We start from the raw sequence: 26,757 nt of genomic DNA on the forward strand, positions 1-26,757 counted from the left end.
CCCTACATGGCATGGCTCACTGTTTCATTGAGTTAGACAAAGAAAACAACAGAATGATCTATACATCAGTGTCTCTTTTGCTGTCTCGTAGACAGGGTTATTGTTACCATCTTTCTAAATTCCATATATATGCGTTAGTATACAGTATTGGTGTTTTTCTTTCTGGCTTACTTCACTCTGTATAATATGGACTCTGTGGGAGAGGGAGAGGGTGGGGAGATTTGGGAGAATGGCATTGAAACATGTATAATATCATGTATGAAACGAGTCGCCAGTCCAGGTTTGATGCACGATACTGGATGCTTGGGGCTGGTGCACTGGGAGGACCCAGAGGGATGGTATGGGGAGGGAGGAGGGAGGAGGGTTCAGGATGGGGAGCACCTGTATACCTGTGGTGGATTCATTTCGATGTTTGGCAAAACTAATACAATATTGTAAAGTTTAAAAATAAAATAAAATTAAAAAAAATTGAAACACATTAAAAAAAAGAAAAGAAAACAACAGAATGGGAAAGACTAGAGATCTCTTCAAGAAAATTAGAAATACCAAGGGAACATTTCATGTGAAGATGGGCTCGATAAAGGACAGAAATGGTATGGACCTAAGAGAAGCAGAAGATATTAAGAAGAGGTGGCAAGAATACACAGAAAGTGAAAGTGAAGTCGCTCAGTCGTGTCTGACTCTTTGCGATCCCGTGGACTATAACCTATCAGGCTCCTCCGTGCATGGGATTTTCCAGGCAAGAGTGCTGGAGTGGATTGCTATTTCCTTCTCCAGGAAGAATACACAGAAGAACTGTACAAAAAGGATCTTCACAACCCAGATAATCACGATGGTCTGATCACTCACCTAGAGCCAGACATCCTGGAATGTGAAGTCAAGTGGGCCTTAGAAAGCATCACTATGAACAAAGCTAGTGGAGGTGATGGAATTCCAGTTGAGCTCTTTCAAATCTTGAAAGATGATGCTGTGAAAGTGCTGCACTCAATATGCCAGCAAATTTGGAAAACTCAGCAATGGCCACAGGACTGGAAAGGTCAGTTTTCATGCCAGTCCCAAAGAAAGGCAATGCCAAAGAATGCTCAAACTACCACAATTGCACTCATCTCACATGCTAGTAAAGTAATGCTCAAAATTCTCCAAGCCAGGCTTCAGCAATATGTGAACTGTGAACTTCCAGATGGTCAAGCTGGTTTTAGAAAAGGCAGAGAAACCAGAGATCAAATTGCCAACATCTGCTGGATCATCCAAAAAGCAAGAGAGTTCCAGAAAAAAAAAAAAACAACATCTATTTCTGCTTTATTGACAATGTCAAAGCCTTTGACTGTGTTGATCACAATAAACTGTGGAAAATTCTGAAAGAGATGGGAATACCAGACCACCTGACCTGCCTCTTGAGAAACCTATATGCAGGTCAGGAAGAAACAGTTAGAACTGGACATGGAACAACAGACTGGTTCCAAATAGGAAAAGGAGTATGTCAAGACTGTATACTGTCACCCTGCTTATTTATTCTGCTTATATGCAGAATACATCATGAGAAACGCTGGACTGGAAGAAGCACAAGCTGGAATCAAGATTGCCAGGAGAAATATCAATAACCTCAGATATGCAGATGACACCACCCTTATGGCAGAAAGTGAAGAGGAACTTAAATGCCTCTTGATGAAAGTGAAAAGGGAGAGTGAAAAAGTTGTCTTAAAGCTCAACATTCAGAAAACTAAGATAATGGCATCTGGTCTCATCACTTCATGAGAAATAGAGGGGGAAACAGTGGAAACAGTGTCGGACTTTATTTTTCTGGGCTCCAAAATCACTGCAGATGGTGATTGCAGCCATGAAATTAAAAGACGTTTACTCCTTGGAATGAAAGTTATGACCAATCTAGACAGCCCATTAAAAAGCAGAGACATTACTTTGCCAACAAAGGTCTGTCTAGTCAAGGCTATGGTTTTCCCAGTAGTCTTGTATGGATGTGAGAGTTGGACTGTGAAGAAAGCTGAGTGCTGAAGAATTGATGCTTTTGAACTGTGGTGTTGGAGAAGACTCTTGAGAGTCCCTTGGACTGCAAGGAGATCCAACCAGTCCATCCTAAAGGAGATCAGTCCTGGGTGTTCATTGGAAGGAGTGATGCTGAAGGTGAAACTCCAATACTTTGGCCACCTCATGGGAAGAGTTGACTCATTAGAAAAGACCCTGATTCTGGGAGGGATTGAGGGCAGGAGGAGAAGGGGACAACAGAGGATGAGATGGATGAATGGCATCACCGACTCAATAGACATGAGTTTGGGTAAACTCCGGAGTTGGTGATGAACAGGGAGGCCTGGCGTGCTGGGGTTCATAAGGTCACAAAGAGTTGCACATGACTGAGTGAATGAACTGAACTGAACTGAACTGATGACCCATGTGATCAGTTTGGTTAGTTTTCTGTGATTGTGGTTTTCATTCTGTCTGCTCTGATGGGTGAAGATAAAAAGTTGAACAAGCTTCCTGATGGGAGTGACTGCCTGTGGGCGAAAACTGTGCCTTGCTCTAGTGAGCAAGGCCTTGCTCAGTAAATCTTTAATCCAATTTTCTGTTTATGGCTGCAGCTGTGTTCCCTCCCTGTAGTTTGGCCTGAGGGCAAACTATGGTAGGGCTAATGGCAACCTCTTTCAAAAGGCTTATGCCAGCATGCTTCAACCTCTAGTACTGTAGTCAGTGCCATGATCCCATGCAGGCCACTTTTGACCCATGCCTCCACCAGAGACTCCCAGACACTCACAGGTAAGTCTGGCTCAGTCTCTTGCCGGGTCACTGCTCATTTCTTCTGGGTCCTGGTGCACACAAGGTTTTGTTGTGCTCTCAAAGTGTCTGTTCCCCCAGTCCTGTGGAAGGTTGTAATCAAATCTCACTGGTCTTAAAGGTCACTGCAGATGGTGACTGTGGCCACGAAATTAGATGCTTGTTCCTTGGAAGAAAAGCTATGACAAATATAGACAGCATTTTAAAAAGCAGAGACATTACTTTGCCAACAAAGATCTGTATAGACAAAGCTATGTTTTTTCCAGTAGTCATGTATGGATGTGCCAGTTGGGCCATAAAGAAAGCTGAGTGCCAAAGAATTGGTGCTTTTGAACTGTGGTGTTGGAGAAGATTCTTGAGAGTCCCTTTGACATCAAAAGGTCAAACCAGTCAGTTCTAAAGCAAATCAATCTTAAATATTCATTGGAAGGACTGATGCTGAAACTGAAGCTGCAATACTTTGGCCATCTGATGTGAAGAGCCAACTCATTGGAAAAGACCCTGATGCTGGGAAAGATTGAATGTAGGAGGTGAAGGGGACAAGAGAGGATGAGATGGTTGGATGGCATCACTGACTCAATGGACTTGAGTTTGATCAAGCTGTGGGTCCTGGGGTTATATAGACTTCAATTCCAAAAGGAAGGAAGCTGGAAATGTGAGTGATAAAAAAGTATGATATTATTTGCATTTATATTGTATATGTATATATTCTTGTTTCATGATAATAATAATCACCACAATGTTTTCAGAAATATTAAGTTAATCAATATTTATGAAACATTCACAACTCTTCGCAGCACATTGGTGCTTTAAAAAGCAAGTGGCATGTTGTCGTTAAAGAAGACACCAATCAATCCTTTCCCTCTGCACACACACGCTATTCTAACAATCTATGAGGTAGAGACTGTTTTCCTCTTTCAATATATACTTGTTTCTCACTGAGCTTCCCAGGTGGCTCAGTGCTAAAGAATTTGCCTGCAGTGCAGAAGCCACAGGAGACACAGGTTCTATCCCTGGGTTGGGAAGATCCACTGGTGGCAGGCATGGCAACCCATTCCAGTATACTTGCCGGGAGAATCCCATGGACAGAGGAGCCTTATTTCTTTAATAGAAATCATTGAACTTCTGTAATTAGAATTGGAAGTAATCCTCCCACTGACTAAGGAATGATCAAAAGTTAGGATTGCTATTAGGAAACACCTGAACATTTTATATGGGGTAAGCATCTCTTTTATAGTATACTCAAAAACACAGTGGCTGTCTATCAATTAAACACAGCTGGCATCAATCTGAAGCAGAAGTAAAACCAATGGAGATAAGCTATTGGCAAATGTTTAAACCAATGCAATTTACATATTTAATCTCTCAATATCTCTTAATCCCAAACAAAGCAAATTCAACTCTATGAATTGTTATGGAAAACTGAATTTACCCATAAGGCTGTCACTCAGTTGTGGGCAAATTGACACCAAAGGAATTTTCAAAGATTACAATGAAAGTGTAAAAGACTGGACACAAATGCAGCAAAGTATTTACAGTGATTTTATTGTGGATGACTGCTTTTTATGAATTCTATGTTTTCCTCAGAAAATATAAAATACATTTACTTTTAAAATTAAAAAAAAAAACACAAGAAGAAGCTGAAAATAAAGCAATGTAACTACATGTGCAAAATTAAAAATTGAATGGAGTCTATGTCGATGTATTTTTATTTTGGCTTTCTTGGATTATTACATACATGTGTATATAATGTATGTGCATATATTTATGTATATATAAATATATATACACATTTGATTACAATTGTTTATTTTTTTTTATTTTATTTTATTTTTAAACTTTACATAATTGTATTAGTTTTGCCAAATATCAAAATGAATCCGCCACAGGTATACATGTGTTCCCCATCCTGAACCCTCCTCCCACTTCCCTCCCCGTACCATCCCTCTGGGTCATCCCAGTGCACCAGCCACAAGCATACTGTTTATTTTTGCTACTTGATAACATTTTATTGTCATTATTAAAAATATCGCTTAGGAGAAAACAAAGCTGAATAAGAATGAGCTTGAAGGATAATTCTGAGTAACAGTAAGATAAGGACATATTTGTTCCTTCTTGGTCTTAAGTCAAAGAGAAATTTGGAGAGGGATGGCATAAAAGTGGGTATTCAGGAGAAAAACATTGGTGTAGCAGTACAAACTGTCATAACAATAAAGACTACTATAGCAATAAAAACTGTTTCAATTCCAAATCCCAAAGTGGTAAACTTTCTATTTTCACAAGATGTTAATAAATGTATTCATTTTCCTGACTCTGACACAGTCCTATGAGTGGAGAAGATGGGATATAAAAATATATTAATAGTAATATGATAAAAATTACTGATAACTATAAACTTATTAAGATCCCTCCCACAGTGGAATAAGCTGAATAATCTCTACATTTTCTGAGTTTGTCAATTAATCATTCTTTTAAATAGAATTTATAGAAATATATAGTGTATGAATATCTTATTACTTTGCTTTATACGTTTTTTAGCTTATAGCACTCTACTTTCTACAGTTTTGTAAATTGTTGATAGGAAGCTGAAATGAATCTATAGTATTAATCCTTTTTTCTTGGCTTTGCTGATTTCATTCTGATATATGTGCTGGGGACTGTGGTGTCTATTTGTGTTGCCACTGAGTGACAAGCTAATTTTTACCTACTTATAATGAAAAGCTGTGTTGTCACTCAGGCTCAAGAAGCTATTAAAACTTGACAGCATTGCCTCCTATTAGCTTTTTCCAAATTGGATTGAACAAAACATCTACCAGAATCATGGCTTAGTTTCACAATTTTTTAAATTGACATCTTAACTAATTAAAAGTAACCTGTTGAATTTCAGTTCTGGCCTTCCACCAGCTAAAGGTCAGCCTATTATGTATTTTCTTATTGACAAGGTAGCTGTGTTTCTTGATACATCATCACAGTAAAATAGAGTAATTTGGAAAAAGGAAAAAAAAAATATCAGTTCATAAGCCCTGAACTTTGGCTTAGTATATATATTTTTTCTAAGCTTGTGGTGTTCAGTACAATAATTCATTAAATTTGAAAAGAAAAGCAAATGCAAGTCATGACATGAATCTAGAGAAAAGTTTTCAAGTAATTTAAGTATGTTTATAACACAGACCCTACATTGCATGCATTCATAAATACAACTGAAGCAAAATACTGCAACCTTGACCTTGTTCTATATTTTAGAAGATATTTAAGGATATAAGCAAGGTCTGTATATCAAAGAATAAGGGATATGTCAAAAACATAAGATGAGTTTAAAAAAGAGCAATTTATCTAAATGTGCCATTCTTAAATATCAAAGAAACATGAAGGAAGTCATAGTAAATGTCTGGGAATCATGAGCTAAACTACAGTTTTTATCAATTCATTATCTTCATATTTTTAAAGATAAAAGAGAAACAAAGGGTATCTGAATTAATTCATCAAGTAGCATTTTTAAATGCTTTTCCCATGTAGACTTCAAATTTAACTTAGTATTTCCTGGGATTTGCCTAAAAATATGGCCAATGACACAAAAAATACAATAAAATAAAAGGAAAAAGAAACAAGTATCAAAAGGAAAAAATCTATTATTTCTAACAGCAGTTATATAAATAGAATATATTAATATGTTATAAACTTAAAAAATCCACCATAAAAACTATTATTCTGTTTCAGCAACCAGTTAAATTTAGCAAGGAGAGGGATTTTAACCATGCTATATTTTACAAAAATGATAACATCACTAAACAAAAGCTAATTTGGATTTAGAAATAAAAAGAGAAAGCATTTTTTTGATCAGTTCAGTTCAGTTCAGTTCAATTGCTCTGTCGTGTCGAACTCTTTGCTACCCAGTGAACCACAGCACGCCAGGCCTCCCTGCCCATCACCCACTCCCGGAGTCCACCCAAACCCATGTCCATTGAGTCAGTGATGCCATCCAACCATCTCAGCCTCTGTCATCCCCTTCTCCCGCAATCTTTCCCAGCATCAGGTTCTTTTCCAATGACTTAGCTCTTCACATCAGATGGCCAAAGTATTGGAGTTTCAGCTTCAACATCAGTCCTTCCAATGAACACCCAGGACTGATCTCCTTTAGGATGGACTGGTTGGATCTCCTTGCAGTTCAAGGGGCTCTCCTTGCTGTCTCAAGGGGCTTCTCCAATACCACAGTTCAGAAGCATCAATTCTTCAGCGCTCAGCTTTCTTTATAGTCCAACTCTCACATCCACACATGACTACTGGAAAAACCATAGCCTTGACTAGACGGACCTTTGTTGGCAAAGTAATGTCTCTGCTTTCGAATATGCTATTGAGGTTGGTCATAACTTTCCTTCCAAGGAGTAAGTTTCTTTTTTATTTTTTTAATTTTATTTTATTTTTAAACTTTACAATATTGTATTAGTTTTGCCAAATATCGAAATGAATCTGCCACAGGTATACATGTGTAACCTATCCTGAACCCTCCTCCCTCCTCCCTCCCCATACCATCCCTCTGGGTTGTCCCAGTGCACCAGTCCCAAGCTTCCTGTATCATTCATTGAACCTGGACTGGCGACTCGTTTCATACATGATATTATACATGTTTCAATGCCATTCTCCCAAATCTTACCACCCTCTCCCAAGTTTCTTTTAATTTCATGGCTACAATCACCATCTGCAGTGATTTTGGAGCCCAGAAAAATAAACTCAGCCACTGTTTCCACTGTTTCCCCATCTATTTACCATGAAGTGATGGGACCGGATGCCATGATCTTAGTTTTCTGAATGTTGAGCTTTAAGCCATCTTTTTCACTCTCCTCTTTATCTTTCATCAAGAGGCTTTTTAGTTCCCCTTCCCTTTCTGCCATCAGGGTGGTGTCATCTGCATATCTGAGGTTATTAATTTTTCTCCCAGCAGTCTTGATTCCAGCTTGTGCTTCCTCCAGCCCAGCGTTTCTCATGATGTACTCTGCATATAAGTTAAATAAACAGGGTGACAATATACAGCCTTGACGTACTCCTTTTCCTATTTGGAACCAGTCTGTTGTTCCATGTCCAGTTCTAACTGTTTCTTCCTGACCTGCATATAGGTTTCTCAAGAGCAGATCAGGTGGTCCGGTATTCCCATCTCTTTCAGAAGTTTCCACAGTTTATTGTGATCCACACAGTCAAAGGCTTTGGCATAGTCAATAAAGCAGAAATAGATGTTTTCTCTGGAACTCTCTTGCTTTTTCTATGATCCAGCGGATGTTGGCAATTTGATCTCTGGTTCCTCTGCCTTTTCTAAAACCAGCTTGAACATCTGGAAGTTCACGGTTCACTTATTGCTGAATCCTGGCTTGGAGAATTTTAAGCAGTACTTTACTAGTGTGTGAGATGAGTGCAATTGTGTGGTAGTTTGAGCATTCTTTGGCCTTGCTTTTCTTTGGGATTTTAATAAAAACTGACATTTTCCAGTCCTGTAGCCACTGCTGAGTTTTCTGAATTTGCTGGCCTATTGAGTACAGCACTTTCAGAGCATCATCTTTTAGGATTTGAAGTAGCTCAACTGAAATTCCATCACTTCGACTTTGTATAGGACCTTAGTTTCCACATTAAATCATAGCACTTTGGCTATTTATTCTCTAGCTAATGTAGAGCCAATAGATGATACTACATTTCCCCCAGAGGAATTAAATGATCTAATTTTCTTTTTTATAAGTTAACATTCCTAAGAGTGTGAAATGACACATGTGTATAAATAGATTTGCAGCAAGAAAACAGTTAGTATATTGACAATGGGAACTACTATGAAAAAGCTAATGTAGGGAGAGTGGATTGAAGAAAATAAAAGCAAGAGAATAAATATTTGTAAGGTTTTCAAAATTGAAGACAGAGTTTGAAAACCCATAGAGTGATGTCCCTGATATGCCAGACACTAAAAGTATTACAATTGATTAACTATTTTATATACAATATTTATAAAATATATTTAAAATACATGTAAAACATAAAACTAATTGAAATTTGAAGGTAGAAGCTACCTTTAGTGATATTTAAATATAGAGTAAAAAATTATAAGAATTAAAATGTATTCCAAACTAAAAATATGGTAGGTTAACTATGTAAAGTAAAAATATTCCAAGATTAAGCATCATATAATAAAAACAGTAATTGTAAACTGTAAAGTGGCAAATGGGAAGGTACATAAAAATGTTTATAGTAAATATTAACATTAAAATGTATTTAATGGTATTTGTATTTAAGAGACATGATAAATGAATTAAATACCCTTCAGTTGGCCTAACAAAATAATTTTAAAAAATTTAAAATTTAAATATATTTTAAAAATTTCAAAATTTCAAATTAAAGACAATTTTGAAAGAACAATAACTAATAAAGGAAAAATATTTTGTCATTGCTAATTGATAAAAATTATAAAATAAAACCAATATTGATTTATTCTTTAAACTACTATTATATAATAATTTTATAAGATAACATTTTATGGTAAGAGTTAGTATGTGAAAGTGAAGTCGCTCAGTCGTGTCCGACTCTTTGCAACCCGTGGACTGTTGCCCACCAAGCTCCTCCGTCCATGGGATTCTCCAGGCAAGAATACTGGAGTGGGGTGCCATTTCCTTCTCCAGTTAATATACATAACTTCAAATGTGCTGTGCTGTGTTGTGCTTAATTGCTCAGTCATGTCTGATTCTTTGTGATCCCATGGACTGTAGTCTGCCAGGCTCCTCTGTGTGGGGATTCTCCAGGCAAGAATACTAGAGTGGGATACCTTCAAATTGGTATTATTAAATCATTATTTAGCAATATTCATATAATTATATATTTTTTCAAACTGTATTAAAATAATTTAAACTGCAATTTCTTTTCATGTATATCAGAAAGTTTAATTAGAAGATTATTTTAAGGCTTTTAAAGTCTATACATATCAGAAGTTGTAATTATAATGCAAACTGTGCTCTTTCATAGTCTTTGAACTTTCCTCTGACCCATAAAAATGTCATTATTTCTGTGTTTTTATGATAGCTGTACATGATACCCCATGTATAGAGCTAGTTTCCTTACTTGCAATTTAGTTTTCACAAAATTAATTTTTAGGCTCTGGCATATATTTGTTTGCCAACAATAAAATATCAGTTTATTATATTTAACATATCCAGGAAAGGCACTGTCAGCATATCAGTGTATTCAGCAGCCCAGAATGTACCGAACTTCAGTATTCAGAGATTTTATTTGAGTTTCATTAAATAGAAATGATTGATGAAATCACTGACCCTGTGATTGAGCTTAATCTCTAGTCCCACTCCCCTCCTTAGAGTTTGAGAAATAAAAGCAAAAGTTTCAACCCTCTAATCAAGTGCTTGGTCTTTCTGACATGGCTAACCTCTCCCTCAAAACTACTGAAACTATCTAAGGGCCCACCACTTGTCATTTCTTAGCATAAATTCAACTATGATCTAAAGGATCCCATTATGAAAAACATAAGACACTCCAAGGGATTTCCAAGCTCTGTGTTAGGAACTAGGGACACAAAACACATGTATTATTTATTATATTACAATGAATAACATAATATTCTGAGAAATCCCAGATTTTCTTTATATTTTTTTAAGGAAAATGAATTGCATAGATATAGTTGAGGCTCGTTTATTTTACTTTGCCTATATATGAAAACACAAATTTGAGTAAAATGTCCCTTTTACAGAGAGCAGCTTACATAATCCATTTTTTTTTAATGGCATGGATTGATGGGAATGTAGTGCTATTTAAGTGATTAGGTATACTTTATAAAGAATGGAGCATATCTAAGAAAATATCTTAACATTTTATAAAAAGCAAATTTATCATCACATATTCAATTGGTAAAAATGTTAGATGGTAATTCTTCACATTTATTGATGTTGGAAGTTCTTTAGCTAAGGCAGGACATAAAAATAACTCAAAAGCTATTTTAATGTAGCCAAAGGTTTTTATTTTTAAAAAGTCACTTCTTGCCTTCTCTAGACTTCAATTCACAATGATTTTCTTTTAACTTGGAGTCAGTCCTGCATAATGCAAGAATTGAAAATGCCCTTTAAAGACATTTCCAAACCTGAAGTTCTTTGATTTTAAAATATAAATGTAATGTTATTTAGTGTAAGAGCTCCTTGTTTTCTTCTCCTTGCCCTATCTTACAAAGAATACCAATTTAACTCTTACACGCATCTCTATTCCACGAAAATATGGCTAAAATTCTACTCATGAAAAGGAGCCTTTCTTTATACTTCTCTGATTCTGAATCACCCACACTTTGCTGTTTATCTGATCTAGGTCTTGTGTTGAAACTATCATAGGCTAGGTTTGTGACATTGGTAATCTCATGTATAAATTCCTACTCCAGTAACTGGATTGCACAGATTCTGTTTTCTAATTTCTCTTGCATACTAAAAAGTGCCCCCTTACACAGACTACAATGAAATCATAACTCCATTAGGATATTTATCATCATTGAGGAGCTCACCATCGCATTAATAGTTCACATATCCTCTGCAGGTCAAGTTTACTTCTTTCTTTAAGTCCTCCCTGTCTTCCTCTTTTATATATGACTGGACTGACATAATAAACTTGAGTTTTTGTTTGATCTTGGTTTATGACACAAATTCTATCAGTTGTTTCCTTTCTATCTCATTTCCTGATTCACTTGGCCATTTAACATATATTAGTATGTTTTACTTCACTTTGTAATACTGATCTGATTCTTACAGATGTAAAGTGACTTAAAAATTCCCATCTTTTAATAGATTATATTCTGTGTTTTCCACTTCTGCATTTTTATAACATGTGAAGAATATTTCATTCAGGGCTTCTTTTTTTTTAGAGGAGAGGAACAACTTTTCTGACTTGTGAATGTGGGAGAACTCACAGGCATTGTCAGCCAGTTTTTCCCATTCTTCTCTCTATTTGAAGGGAAGGAGTATTTAACTTTCTTCAGTAAGGACACTCCTTTAGGCTAATTTTGTTCTTTGGGGAGATGGTGGAGAGTTTCCTCTGGCTAGGCAACTATGTCTAGCTCTTAATATTTGGTGAGCTATTCACATTTTCCATATTCAGTGTCTATACAAATCCCTGTCCTCCATCCGCTTCTGATCTCACCAATAAACTATTTTCTTTAAAACGGTGACCACCACTATACTCTCAGAAATGTCATAAGTAAAAATACTCTGATAAATGATTTTTTTCATTTAATCCTCACAACACCATTTTATAAAAGGATTATATCATCTTCAATTTTCAAATTAAATTCAAAAAGCATATATAGTTAAGAAGGTTATCTAGGACACCATACCAGATATGAAAACTCCATAGCCTACCATACACACTTATAGCAAGAAGTCTTTCTGTTAACTTAGGTCTTTTCCAGTCTCCTGCACTTACTAGACAAGTCATTTTAGGCAAGTGTTGAATTTTTTTGCTACCTTTTCCTCCTCTGTAAATAATGAACAACAAAATTTGTGTGAATGTTTAAGTTGTATATACTTAAGAAAATACATAGATGCACTTTATATATATGATCAGTGACATCAATGATATTAAAAAGACGAATGAGAGTTCTTTAAAAATTATGTACAGTTTAAACACTGCCTTAGAATGAGCAATGTAAATTCTTTAATAGGAATAAGGTTTACACTAACTCATGAGTTTGTTTGCTATGAAAATCAAACAGTTATTATACCAGAAGTTTTAACTTAGATGAAATTTAGTGAGTTCATGAAATTGAATGGGAGCAAAATGATGCTTTTAGTTTTTCTTAATCTTGATCTTAAATTTAGCATTTTTTTCAATTATGAAAGTAGGTAACAAACCACAGTAGTATAAACTGCAACTGTGACATTTTTCTGTCTATAATCACCATCTTTTCATACTCATATTTTGTTTCATATCTTATCTTTCGATTTTTAAACCTAGATTCCCATCAGAAAGTGGCATGTAAGACAAGGGTTTCCTGTACAAGTTTGTTTGGGGAATTGATCCTAAGGGTCAAGAGTTGGGGTTTGGGAAGAGTAAAACAAGGAGTGAAGGGAAGAATATACACAGTTATGGGCACTGATGTTGAATTCCTCTAGGGAGTTCTGAAGATATTAACCCCATTGGTAAAGCAGTTGCTTCTTGGTGTGTTAGCTGTTAACCCTTGAACATTTCCAAATTTTCGATGAGTGAGATCTTGTGACTTTTCTCAGGAGCCCCAACCTGTTGAGAATTTAGTTAAACTACTCCATAATATCAGTGCCTTGGCATAGACTTTGTGTGGCCAAGAGGCATGCAGCGGCCTTGATCTGACACTAGACAGCCCAAGATAACAGCTGGAAGAACCGCAAGTAAATGTAAGTACTGATGTGATTCCCCAGTGCAACTGATACAGTCTGTTCTACCACCCAATCCTTGCCCTTGTGAACTCCTTAAAGAGACTCTCCCTAAGCTCACACACACACAAAACAAACATTCAGGGGAATTTGAATTAACCAATTTACTCTAAATCAGGAAACTGCAAAGCACTCTGCCAAGGATCCTAATAAATGTGTGCACCCTAGATCCTGCTTCTAGCACTGTGTCTAAACACTGCCTTGACTTTCTATGTGGTTCCTTGAGGCCATGAACCTCCTCCAGGATCTGTGAGTAGTAAACTTCTCTATTTCAATTTTTGGACTTCCTTGATGGGTCAGTTAGAGGAACCAGAGATCAAATTGCCAACATCTGCTGGATCATCAAAAAGGCAAGAGAGTTCCAGAAAAATATCTATTTCTGCTTTATTGACTATGGCAAGGCCTTTGACTGTGTGGATCACAATAAATTGTGGAAAATTCAGAAAGAGATGGAAATACCAGACCACCTGACCTGCCTCTTGAGGAACCTGTATGCAGGTCAGGAAGCAACAGTTAGAGCTGGACATGGAACAACAGACTGGTTCCAGGTCAGGAAGCAACAATTAGAACTGGACATGGAACAACAGACTGGTTCCAAATAGGAAAAGGAGTACGTCAAGGCTGTATATTGTCTTCCTGCTTATTTAACTTATATGCAGAATACATTCTGAGAAATGCTGGGGTGGAAGAAGCACAAGCTGGAATCAAGATTGCTGGGAGAAATATCAATAACCTCAGATATGCAGATGACACCACCCTTATGGCAGAAAGTGAAGAGGAACTCAAAAGCCTCTTGATGAAAGTGAAAGGGGAGAGTAAAAAAGTTGGCTTAAAGCTCAAAATTCAGAAAAGGAAGATCATGGCATCTGGTTCCATCACTTCATGGTAAATAGATGGGGAAAGAGTGGAAACAGTGTCAGACTATTTTTTTGGGCTCCAAAATCACTGCAGATGGTGACTGCAGCCATGAAATTAAAAGACGCTTACTCCTTGGAAGGAAAGTTATGACCAACCTCAATAGCATATTCAAAAGCAGAGACATTACTTTGCCGAAAAAGGTCCGTCTACTCAAGGCTATGGTTTTTCTGGTAGTCATGTATGGATGTGAGAGTTGGACTGTGAAGAAAGCTGAGCACCGAAGAATTGATGCTTTTGAACTGTGGTGTTGGAGAAGACTCTTGAGAGTCCCCTGGACTTCAAGGAGATCCAACCAGTCCATCCTAAAGGAGATCAGTCCTGGGTTTTCATTGGAAGGACTGATGCTAAAGCTGAAACTCTAATACTTTGGCCACCTCATGCGAAGAGTTGACTCATTGGAAAGAGTCTGATGCTGGGAGGGATTGGGGGCAGGAGGATAAGGGGACGACAGAGGCTGAGATGGCTGGATGGCATCACGGACTCAATGGACTTGAGTCTGAGTGAACTCCGGGAGTTGGTTATGGACAGGGAGGCCTGGCATGCTGCAATTCGTGGGGTCATAAAGAGTCGGACACGACTGAGTGACTGAACTGAACTGATGGGTCAGTGGTAAACAATCTGCCTGCCAATGAGAGAGAGATGGATTCAGTCCCTGGGTTGGGAAGACTCCTTGGAGAAGGAAATGGCAATCCACTACAGTATTCTTGCTTGCAAAACCCCATGGACAGAGGAACTTGGCAGGCTACAGTCCATGAGGTTGCAAAAGAGTCAGACGTGACATAGTAACTAAAAACAACAGCACATTTCATTTTTTCTTGCAGTCTTTTGCTGAAACTTGGCTCACCAACCACAAAGCAGTCAGTGTTCTACTTAATAAATGTTCAGTTCACTTCAGTCGCTCAGTCGTGTCTGACTCTTTGTGATCCCATGAACCACAGCACACCAGGCCTCCCTGTCCATCACTACTCCTGGAATCCACACAAACCCATGTCCATTGAGTCGGTGAATACCATCCAACCATCTCAGCCTCTGTTGTCCCCTTCTCCTGCAATCAATCTTTCCCAGCATCAGGATCTTTTCCAATGAGTCAGCTTTTCACATCAGGTGGCCAAAGTATTGGAGTTTCAGCTTCAACATCAGTCCTTCCAATGAACACTCAGGACCGATCTCCTTTAGGATGGACTGGTTGGATTTCCTTGCAGTCCAAGGGGCTCTCAAGAGTCTTCTCCAACACCACAGTTCAAAAGCATCAATTTTTCAGTGCTCAGCTTTCTTTATAGTCCAACTCGCACATCGATATATGACCACTGGAAAAACCATAGCCTTGACGAAACACACCTTTGTTGACAAAGTAATGTCTCTGCTTTTTAATATCCTATCTAGGTTGGTCATAACTTTCCTTCCAAGGAGTAAGCCTCTTTTAATTTCATGGCTGCAATCACCATCTGTTAGTGTAACAAAAATCACAACACAACCATAGACTTCAGAGAAAGTGTTGAAAAAGAAATAAGTAGTTATAAAGCTGAGGGAAAAGGCCCTATCTGGTTACAACTGCATTAAACTAGTTGTCATAGCAATGGCTAGGGTAAAATACAGGCTCAGAAACTGTGAGACAGGGCAAGGGAGATGGCTTACATAACTTTAGAAGTAGAATTTTATAGATCTACTTTTTCCTTTATTTACAATAGTGATCAGATTCTAGTTGCAATTACAGTAAAATTAGCTTCATCTCCTAATTCTCACCACTAGTACTCCCTTTCTTGGAGTTTACTTCTGTATTCTTGAATGTTCGCTACTACTAGTTTTGTTGGCTTTGACTCTTAAGTTATTATAATTGAGACAAGCATTAGGATTTTTATTTTTTCTTATATATTTTTCTTATTTCTTTCCCTCTTTCTTTTAGATGAACTGTTTCTATGTTGTCACTGTGTGTAATGTATGCATGTCGTCCTTTCATCCTATCCCATATTTGTTTCAGAACCAAGGATATTTAATTAAATATATTAAATGACCAGTGGCATTTATTTTTCCTAAAATTTCCAATGTTTCATTTGAATGGCAAGAAATATTTTGTTTGTCTTTTCTTAGAAGACTCATATTAATAATATTCCCTTTGTTATTGCATATTCAAGGAAGTTTTTGTAGTGATTTCATGTAAAAGACAAAGAACCTGGTTATAAATTTTTTACTCCCATGAGAATGTTGTAGATGTTACTCCACTAATTTTGTTCATTAAATGTTGCTGGATCCATTAGCTTTTGCTTCTTAAAAAATCACCTCAATATCTTAGTGGCAAGCAGCATTAAACAGTTATTTTTAATGCCTCTGCTGATAGGCCAAGAGTCTACTGATCTAGTCTGAGCTCAGCTGGACATCTCTGATGATTTTGGTTGAGATAATTTTCATATCCACAGCTGGATCAGGTCACCTGATCTAGGGTCATCCTGGACATCTCTTTCATCCACATGTCTCATTCCATATGTGTTTATTTCCATTCCTGGGAGGATTCATCCATCCCAGGAGAGATCAGGCTGTTAGCCCAGGCATTTACTTCACATGGTGATGGGATAAGTGCAAGAGCAAACAAGTGTCATTGTTATGGACACTTTTGAGTCAGGCCCCAACAAGGGACCTCCTGCTTGGTGTGTCTTGAGCCAATAGAATAAGAATGAGCTTGATTCAGAAGGAAAGCTTTATTCTTAGATCAAAAATGGAGAGACACACTCTGCCATAAACGCTATGAGCAAGCTCTGTACAGGATTTCTGTCAGGAGGGAGCGGAGTGAGCAGAGTTCTCCCCTGACCGCCATGCCTGGGGCACTCTTCCTGCTCTGGGCACTGCCGCCATTTTGAATTGCTGTGTTGTGCCTGATGCCTTCGCACAGAGGTCACAGCTGAGCTGAGGTGTTACTGCAGGTGTTTTGCACTAGGAATCCTGTCTGAAGTGCCAAGTGTGGGGCCTCTGCACATGGCCCCTTGTGAGAAAGTGAAGCTACGTGAAGCACAAAGTGGGCAGGGGGGAGTTAGATTTTATTACCTTGTATTTTATTACCAGGTTCTATTTTTATTTCCCAGGAATTGTTAATAGGTTGTGGTGGTGAAAAACCCTTCCTCTGTCTTTTGTCTTGCTCCTCAATCTTGAGGGGTGCTGACTGAGTGAAATCTGTCTTCTGTAACTGCTTTCTGCCGATTTGGGTCATTCTTATAGTGGAGAAGGATATGGCAACCCACTCCAGTACTTTTACCTGGGAAACTCCATGAATGGAGGAGCCTGGTAGGCTTCAGTCCATGGGGTCACAAGGAGTCGGGACAGAATTGAGCGACTTCACTTTCACTTTCCACTTTCACTTATAACCTCTGGTAGAGAAGCAGAACATCCCCCAAACTACTTTTAGATATGTTTGATTGTCACAAGGCCTAAGTTCTACCTGCTATTATCACTAAGTGACCACCACTTGTCAAACCTTTTGGAGATAAAGGATACCAGATAATTTAAGACATATTACCCAAGTATTAGCAAGAGAATAATGGTCATATGTCAAATTTTTCCTAAAAATGAAATTATATAGATCTTTTGCCTATAGGCAAAATTGTGCCCTGATACTGAGGTTCACTGCCAAGGCCTAAATATCTCTGGTGACACTTTTGTTTTTCTTTAGAAGAGAAGCTTCAGGCCAGAAAGAGGTTCACATGAGTAGTCAAGGGTGTATGCTTTCCCAGGTTGTCTTTCTGGAGTCTGGGGCTTGGGAGCTCTTTTCACTCAAGTGTGATATACCCACAGTATGCTCTCCTACAACTTCAGGGAAGAATGGCTGGTTAGGATCACCAAGTGAGGTCTGTTCCACTTAGGACTGAGCTGATTTTGAGGGTTGTGGGTTTCCCAGCTTTTTTTGATTCATCCAGTTTCCTAGTTTGTTGGGCCAGGTTAGTGGGTGCAGGCAGCATCTAGTTACCATACTGTATGAGGGCTTTCATGGTTTCTTCTACCTGGAGAGCATACTTGGGGTATAGGGGGCCCAAAGGGGTTAAGGTGTCCCTTCTCAGGGTTGGGGTATGGATCTACTATACATGAGTTCAAATGCATCTAACTGTATGCAGATTAGGGCAGTTCAGTTCAGTCACTCAGTTGTGTCCAACTATTTGCAACCCCATGAATCACAGCACGCCAGGCCACCCTGTCCATCACCAACTCCCGAAGTTCACCCAGACTCACATCCATCGACTCAGTGATGCCATCCAGCCATCTCATCCTCTGTCGTCCCCTTCTCCTCCTGCCCCCAATCCCTCACAGCAATAGAGTCTTTTCCAATGAGTCAACTCTTCACATAAGGTGGCCAAAGTACTGGAGTTTCAGCTTTAGCATCATTCCTTCCAAAGAAATCCCAGGGCTGATCTCCTTCAGAATGGACTGGTTGGATCTCCTTGCAGTCCAAGGGACTCTCAAGTCTTCTCCAACACCACAGTTCAAAAGCATCAATTCTTCGGCGCTCAGCCTTCTTCAAAGTCCAACTCTCACATCCATACATGACCACAGGAAAAACCATAGCCTTGACTAGACAGACATTTGTTGGCAAAGTAATGTCTCTGCTTTTCAATATGCTATTGAGGTTGGTCATAACTTTCCTTCCAAGGAGTAAGCGTCTTTTAATTTCATGGCTGCAGTCACCATCTGCAGTGATTTTGGAGCCCAGAAAAATAAAGTCTGACACTGTTCCCACTGTTTCCCCATCTATTTACCATGAAGTGATGGGACCAGATGCCATGTTCTTAGTTTTCTGAATGTTGGGCTTTAAGCCCACTTTTTCACTCTCCTCTTTCACTTTCATCAAGAGGCTTTTTAGTTCCTCTTCACTTTCTGCCATAAGGGTGGTGTCATCTGCGTACCTGAGGTTATTGATATTTCTCCTGGCAATCTTGATTCCAGCTTGTGTTTCTTCCAGCCCAGCGTTTCTCATGATGTACTCTGCATATAAGTTAAATAAGCAGGAAGACAATATACAGCCTTGACGTACTCCTTTTCCTATTTGGAACCAGTCTATTGTTCCATGTCCAGTTCTAATTGTTGCTTCCTGACCTGCATATAAATGTCTCAAGAGGCAGATCAGGTGGTCTGGTATTCTCATCTCTTTCAGAATTTTCCACAGTCTATTGTGATCCACACAGTCAAAGGCTTTGGCATAGTCAGTAAAGCAGAAACAGATGTTTTTCTGGAACTCTCTTGCTTTTTCCATGATCCATCGGATGTTGGCAATTTGATCTCTGGTTCCTCTGCCTTTTCTAAAACTACCTTGAACATCAGGAAGTTCACAGTTCACATATTGCTGAAGCCTGGCTTGGAGAATTTTGAGCATTACTTTACTAGCATGTGAGATGAGTGCAATTGTGTGGTAGTTTGAGCATTCTTTGGCATTGCCTTTCTTTGGGATTGGAATGAAAACTGACCTTGTCCAGTCCTGTGGCCATTGCTGAGTTTTCCAAATTTGCTGGCATATTGAGTGCAGCACTTTCACCGCATCATCTTCCAGGATTTGGAATAGATCGACTGGAATTCCATCACCTCCACTAGCTTTGTTTGTAGTGATGCTTTCTAAGGCCCACTTGACTTCACATTCCAGGATGTTTGGCTCTAGGTGAGTGATCACACCATTGTGATTATCTTGTTCTTGAAGATCTTTTTTGTACAGTTCTTCTGTGTATTCGTGCCACCTCTTCTTAATATCTTCTGCTTCTGTTAGGTCCATACCGTTTCTGTTTTTTATCGAGCCTATCTTTGCACGAAATATTCCCTTGGCATCTCTAATTTTCTTGAAGAGATCTCTAGTCTTTCCCATTCTGTTGTTTTCCTCCATTTCTTTGCATTGATCGCTAAAGAAGGCTCTCTTATCTCTTCTTGCTATTCTTTGGAACTCTGCATTCAGATGCTTATATCTTTCCTTTGCTCCTTTGCTTTTTGCTTCTCTTCTTTTCACAGCTATTAGGGCAGTTGGAAGCACCTTAATCCAACTTTATTGAGTTTCCTAACATAGCTTGACTAAAGCCCATTCGAATATCTGACTGGATGACTCTATGTTCCCTGATGATTGGGGTCTCTGGGCTGAGTGCAAGCTCCGTTTTATGCCCAGGACATTCATTATTCCTTTCATCACTTGAGACATGAATGCTGGACCATAATAATGTAGGGACTTTGGGAGCTCACAACTGGGGATTATTTCTTTTAGTAATTCCTTATCCACTTTGGCTGCCACTTCATTTGGCAGCTTCTATTAAAAGAGAATGCTTCTATTCACCCGGAAAATGTATCTACTAGCCCCAAGAGATACTTGAAATTGCCCAGTACTCTCTGCATGACAGTGAAATCAGTTTGCCAACCTTATCCAGGATATGTCCCTCTGGTTTAAAAAGGCCTTATCTGAGGGCTTCTGGCAGTGTGTGTGTGTGTGTGTGTGTGTGTGTGTGTGTGTGTGTGTGTAGGGGGTGTGTCTGATGTTGGAGCTGGTCATTAAGCAAAAGAAACATTTCAACTATGTAGCTAATTGTACTTTTCATGACAGGAGTTACCATGACCTCACCTAATTGTAAAGAACTTCCCTCCTATAAGTTCCTTGATGAACTTCCTTAATGGCTTAACAAGCCAAAGTTTGGGGAAAGAAGCATGGCCCATATACAGTCTCTAGCCACATATGGCTTCCTAGGTCTTTATTAAAGCTCCATTTCAGGTATTTGTCTAATTCTTGTTTTGTGAAGATTGGGGAATAATTGAATGGATCTAACCTTTGAGGTTACTGACTAGTTCTAGGGCTGCTTTTTGGCAGTTGCTTCCACCTTGTTGTTTCCCTTTGATAGCTTTGCATTCCCCTTTTGAGACCTGTGCAATGAATCACTTCCACCTTTTTTGCTATACTGCATCTAAAAGCTTCAGTAAGCTTAACACATGATATACCTGTTTATTCTCTGCAGGAAACATACCTCTTTTCTTCCAAATAGACCTGTATGTGTGTAAGGTGACATAGGCATACTGAGAATCTGTATAAACATTTAAAATCTTCCCTGTCCCCAGCCCTAAGGCTCAGATGATGGGTATCAGCTCCACTTTTTGTTGCAGAAGTCCCTGAGGAATGACTTTTCCTCTCTCATAAAACTGCTCCATCAGTTGACCCATTGTTCTTTGGTATCTGGAGAAGCTCATTTCCAGTTGGGGCAATTGGAATAGACCATATCTGTGGTTTCTATGCAACGTGCTCCAGGGGCTCTATTTCCATGGGTAGCAAGATCACAGGATTTATCATGTGACAGGTTTTAATGGTAGCAACTGGGTTGTCTAAAAGCATAGTTTGAACTTGAACAGACCTTCCAAGGAATGACCTTCTGATCCCTTAGAACTTATTCAAACATGATGTGGAGCTTTGGGTAAAGTATTTTTTCTGTTCTAATTATTTTAGTTCTCTCTAACTTATATCTCTCTCTTCCTGTATGCTAAGTCATTGAGTTCATTGGGGTTTAAAGGAATGACTTTTCCTTTGCTTAAGAATGGGTTCAAAAGTTGTAAAATATATTCTGTTAACCACAAAGAAAAGTTAATCAGACTTTTTATTATTTACTTTTATTATATAATACTGTAATAACTGTAAGAGACAGGCAGATATTTTGGGGCTTAGCATTTTGAATCAAGACTATCTGCTTAGAATTCTAAAATTGGATTTGGGGTCAGTATTTTCAATACAACTATATATATACATCTTGCAGCATTAAGGATACTCTGAGTGACAAGGTTCCAGATCTTCCTAAAAACTCTTGATGTAAGTCATCAAAAAGTGATGTTTGTAGGGAGGTGGCCTAATTTCATCTCATATTGTGACGATTAATTCAAAAAGTAACATCACTTGAAGCACAATTCATAATCTAGGTTATAAAGTATCATGCATGAAAAATATTCAGATTGGAAGCCAAACTTTCTGTGTATTAGTATATGCTATATAGAATGTGTATGGGTGTGCATATGTACTATTTTTCAAGCATCTGCTCACAGGAAATCTGAAACTGAGATCATAAAAAGTATAGGAAAGAGGTTAATGCCTGACCTTTCATTCAGAATATTCTACAAAAAGAAACTGGATTGGGAAGAACATTTGAGGCCTCACCCATTACATTCAAAGTTAATAACCCTTATATTAAAAAATAAATTAAATTTAGAAATTGTAGTTTGATGTAATCCTAACTGTCAAAAATATTCCTATTGGAATCCTCCTCTAAGATTATAAAGGGGGGATTGGCCATGTTATTGATGTTAGCAGTTCACTCAGTCAAAAGCCTGAAGGGCTCTTGCATGTACAAAATGAATTGCATGTACAAAACCTACAGAGGAGAGAAAAGATTTACCTGGGGTACTTGTCAGTGCCCTGATTTTATTTTTTTAAACAATGTTCAGTATAGCCACAAGCTGCACTTCAAGATTCCTTTTTGGGCCATTGTCCTATAACTCAGGAACAATCCCCAGTTATACATAGATTTTTATGCTTACCCACAAGGAAACCATAAATAGCTCCAGTTCAGTTCATTTCAGTTCAGTGGCTCAGTCGTGTCCGACTCTTTGCAGCCCAATGGACTGCAGCAAACCAGGTTTTGCTGTCCCTCACCAACCCCAGAGCATGCTCAAACTCATGTCCATTGAGTTGGTGATGCATCCAACTATCTGATCCTCTGTTGTCCCTTTTCTCCCACCTTCAATCTTTCCCAGCATCAGAGTCTTTTCCAGTGAGTCAGTTCTTCACATCAGGTGGCCAAAGTATTGGAGTTTTGGCTTCAGCATCAGTTCTTCTAATGAATATTCAGGACTAATTTCCTTTAGGATGGACTCTTTGGATCTCCTTGCAGTCCAAAGGACTCTCAAGAGTCTTCTCTGACACCACAGGTCAAAAGCATCAATTCTTAAGTGCTCAACTTTCTTTATACTCAAACTCTCACATCCATACATTACTACCGGAGAAACCATAGATTTGACTAGACAGACCTCATTGGCAAAGTAACATCTCTGCTTTTTAGTTTGCTATCTAAGTTGGTCATAGCTTTTCTTTCAAGGAGCAAGAGTCTTTTAATTTCATGGCTACAGTCACCATCTGCAGTGATTTTGGAACCCCCAAAATTAGTCTCTCACTGTTTCTGTTGTTTCCCATCTATTTGCTATGAAGTGATGGGACTGGATGCCATGATCTTAGTTTTCTGAATGTTGAGATTTAAGCCAGCTTTTTTACTCTTCTCTTTCACATTTATCAAGTGGCTCTGTAGTTCTTCTTTGCTTTCTGCAGTAAGGGTGGTGTCATCTACATATCTGAGGTTATTGATATTTCTCCCAGCAATCTTGATTACAGCTTGTGCTTCATCCAGCCTGGCATTTTGCATGATGTACTCGTCATATGAGTTAAATAAGCAGTGTGACAATATACAGCATTGATGTACTCCTTTCCCAATTTGGAATCAATCTGTTGTTCCATGTCCAGTTCTAAGTGTTGCTTCTTGACCTGCATACAGCTTTCTGAGGAGGCAGGTCAGGTGGTCTGGTATTCTGAACTCTTACTATATACAGTAAGCTATAAATAACTTACTATTTTAATATGTTGTTACTTCAACACTAAGAAATTGTTGGCAATATTGTACTCTGTTAGGCTTTTTCACTCCAAAATATGATATTTTTTAAGGTTCATTTTCATCAAATTACTAAGGATGCTGCAGTTTTTGTGGAAGGGAATGTTCAGCTCTCAGTGCCTTCATTAAGTCCAGTACCACTGACAATAGAGATACAGAAGTTATCTAGAATATTCAAAGATATTCTAGAAGAATTACATGTTTTCATCATTTTTATAACATGTAGATATTTATCTATAGCTTGTGCTCACATCAAGATCATATCTCAATCTCCTATGCCCATCTCAAAGTTTTTAGCATTTGACACATTATTGGTTGCTATTGATGGTTAATTGATTAATGTTAATTGTACTAGTAACAGTGACCAACCTAGAGAGCGACCTAGTGACCAAACTAGAGAGCATACTAAAAAAGAGACACTACTTTGCCAACAAAGGTCTGTCTAGTCAAAGCTATGGTTTTTCCCATAGTCATGTATGGATATGAGAGTTGGACTATAGAGAAAGCTGAGCACCAAAGAATTGATGCCTTTGACCTGTGGTGTTGAAGAAGACTCTTGAGAGTCCCTTGGACTGCAAGGAGATCCAGCCAGTCCATCCTAAAGGAAATCAGTCCTGAATATTCATTAGAAGGACTGACCCTGAAGCTGAAACTCCAATACTTTGGCCACTTGATGCGAAGAATTGACTCATTGGAAAAGACCCTGATGCTGGGAAAGATTGAAAGCAGGAGGAGAAGGGGATGACATAGGATGAGGTAGTTGGATGGCATCACTGACTCAATGGACAGGAGTTTGAGCAAGCTCCAGGAGTTGGTGATGGACAGAGAAGCCTGTCATGCTGCAGTCCATGAGATCGCAAAGAGCTGGACATGACCGAGTGACTGAACTGAACAATGCACAGAATAAATGTAAAGGACTACAGAATAAAAACACATTTGTGGTTATATTGGTATCATTCTTGCTAGCCAGTAGAGCTTTCCAGCTACAGACATAAAATTTCAGAGTTTAAGCTCAACAAAAATGTAATTTTCCTCCCTATATATACATGTAAATATTTTGCTAATGAGTGAGTATATCTAATATAGTTTTATTTCCTTGATAAATTGTAAATAAGAATGTAATTTTCCTTAGAAGGACCATACATGCCATTGGCTACTTAGGTACTTTATATCTCACAGCACTGAAAAGAGAATATTCCCAGTACCCACTCAGAAAATGAAGTAAAGGGATGAATGATTAAGTCACACATGATTAATCTGCTCTAGCTTTTCAATCTCCCTATGCATTTCATGGGGTCGCAAAGAGTCGGATACGACTGAGCGACTGAACTGAACTGAACTGAAGGCTTTAAATGTCTTACTCTATAATATACTATATTTTTCTGTTTCCTTTAGTCTAAGTCACCATTAGTCTGTATTTAAGCCAAATATGGACAAAAAGCATTAGAGTCATTCCCATACCATTGAGCTAACACAATAAATGTGGAGTCTGTCTTAGTGAGCTATGTCAATAAATTCATCCTGATACAGTTTTATATGCCTTCCATTCTGATTCATATATGTATGATCCATTCCCATTATATTTTCCATATATCTGTTGATATAAATGGAAAAATCATGTGATTCTTTTGATAGGTATCACTTCTCCTCATTGGTTATACTTTGTATTTCACGTTTTGGAACCTGGTTGGTCTACACTCTATATAGTTATATGTCAAGAAGAATAGAGAGATGGCAGAGATATGTTCTCAGGAAGAACAGCAATTCTCTGTAAACCAAAGACCTCAAGAGATGACATTAAAGTCTTTTTTGAAGAGGAGACTAAATTCCTCAAGCAGGGGTGAAAAGGCCTCTTCTAGAGGTGAAGAAAGAATTTATAAATTAACTGTCTCCAGTTTTATCAACATTTGTCTTATGCCTAATCTGATTATTAGGATTCCATTTATTATCATTCAATAACCTATTTTATTTTTTACTTTTTAAAACCATTTTTTAAATTGAAGTATACTTAATTTACAACATTTTGTTAGCTTCAGGTATACAATAAAGTATTCAGTTTTATACACACACACACACACACACACACACACACACACATATATTCTTTTTCTGATTCTTTTCCATTACAGGTTATTACAAGATGTTGAATACAGTATTCTGTGCTATTATACAGTGGGTTCTTTTGTTGCAAATGGCATTACTTCATTCTTTTATATGACTAATATTCCACTATGTATATATATCACATCTTCTTTAGCCATCCATCTATCAATGGATAGTTAGGTTGCTTCCATGTCTTGGCTATTGTAAATAGTGGTGTTATTAACATAGGGGTGCACTGTACCTTTTTGGAGGAAATGGCAACCCACTCGAGTATTCTTGTCTGGAGAATCCCATGGACGGAGGAGCCTGGTGGGCTACAGTCCACGGGGTCACAAAGAGTCGGACACGACTGAGCGACTTCACTTGTACCTTTTTGAATTAGAGTTTTTCTCCACATATATACTCCAAACTAGGATCGCATGATCATATGGTAACTCTGTTTTTAATTTTTTAAAGGAAGATCCATATTATTCTACATTGTGGCTGCACCAATATATATTCCTACCAACAGTGGGAAGGTTCCTTTTTCTCTATGTTCTCTCCAGCATTTATTATTTGTAGAATTTTTGATGATGGCTATTCATGTGCAACAAGTGGTATTTGCTATTTTAAAAATGCTTTCTTGTTCAGCAAGTTGGCAATCAAGGGCTACACAATGGTTTCAAACTACTTTAGCCGATGAGTAAAGTGATTGCTTTGGGGCTGCTACTGCTTTGGTTCTAAAATCAGCCAGCTTGCCTACTGTTAAAAAGAGATTTCTGATCATGTATTCTTTGACACTTGTTCTGATCCAAAGGAGAAAGCCTCTATCTATGGAGGCAAACTCAGAGTTATATATTCCCTGGGTAGTTCCCATTTAAGGGTACCATTAAAGCTTACTGGGGTGGATCAAT

Source organism: Bubalus kerabau, chromosome 3, assembly GCF_029407905.1.
Source record: "Bubalus kerabau isolate K-KA32 ecotype Philippines breed swamp buffalo chromosome 3, PCC_UOA_SB_1v2, whole genome shotgun sequence".
In the NCBI taxonomy this organism is placed as follows: Eukaryota; Metazoa; Chordata; class Mammalia; order Artiodactyla; family Bovidae; genus Bubalus; species Bubalus kerabau.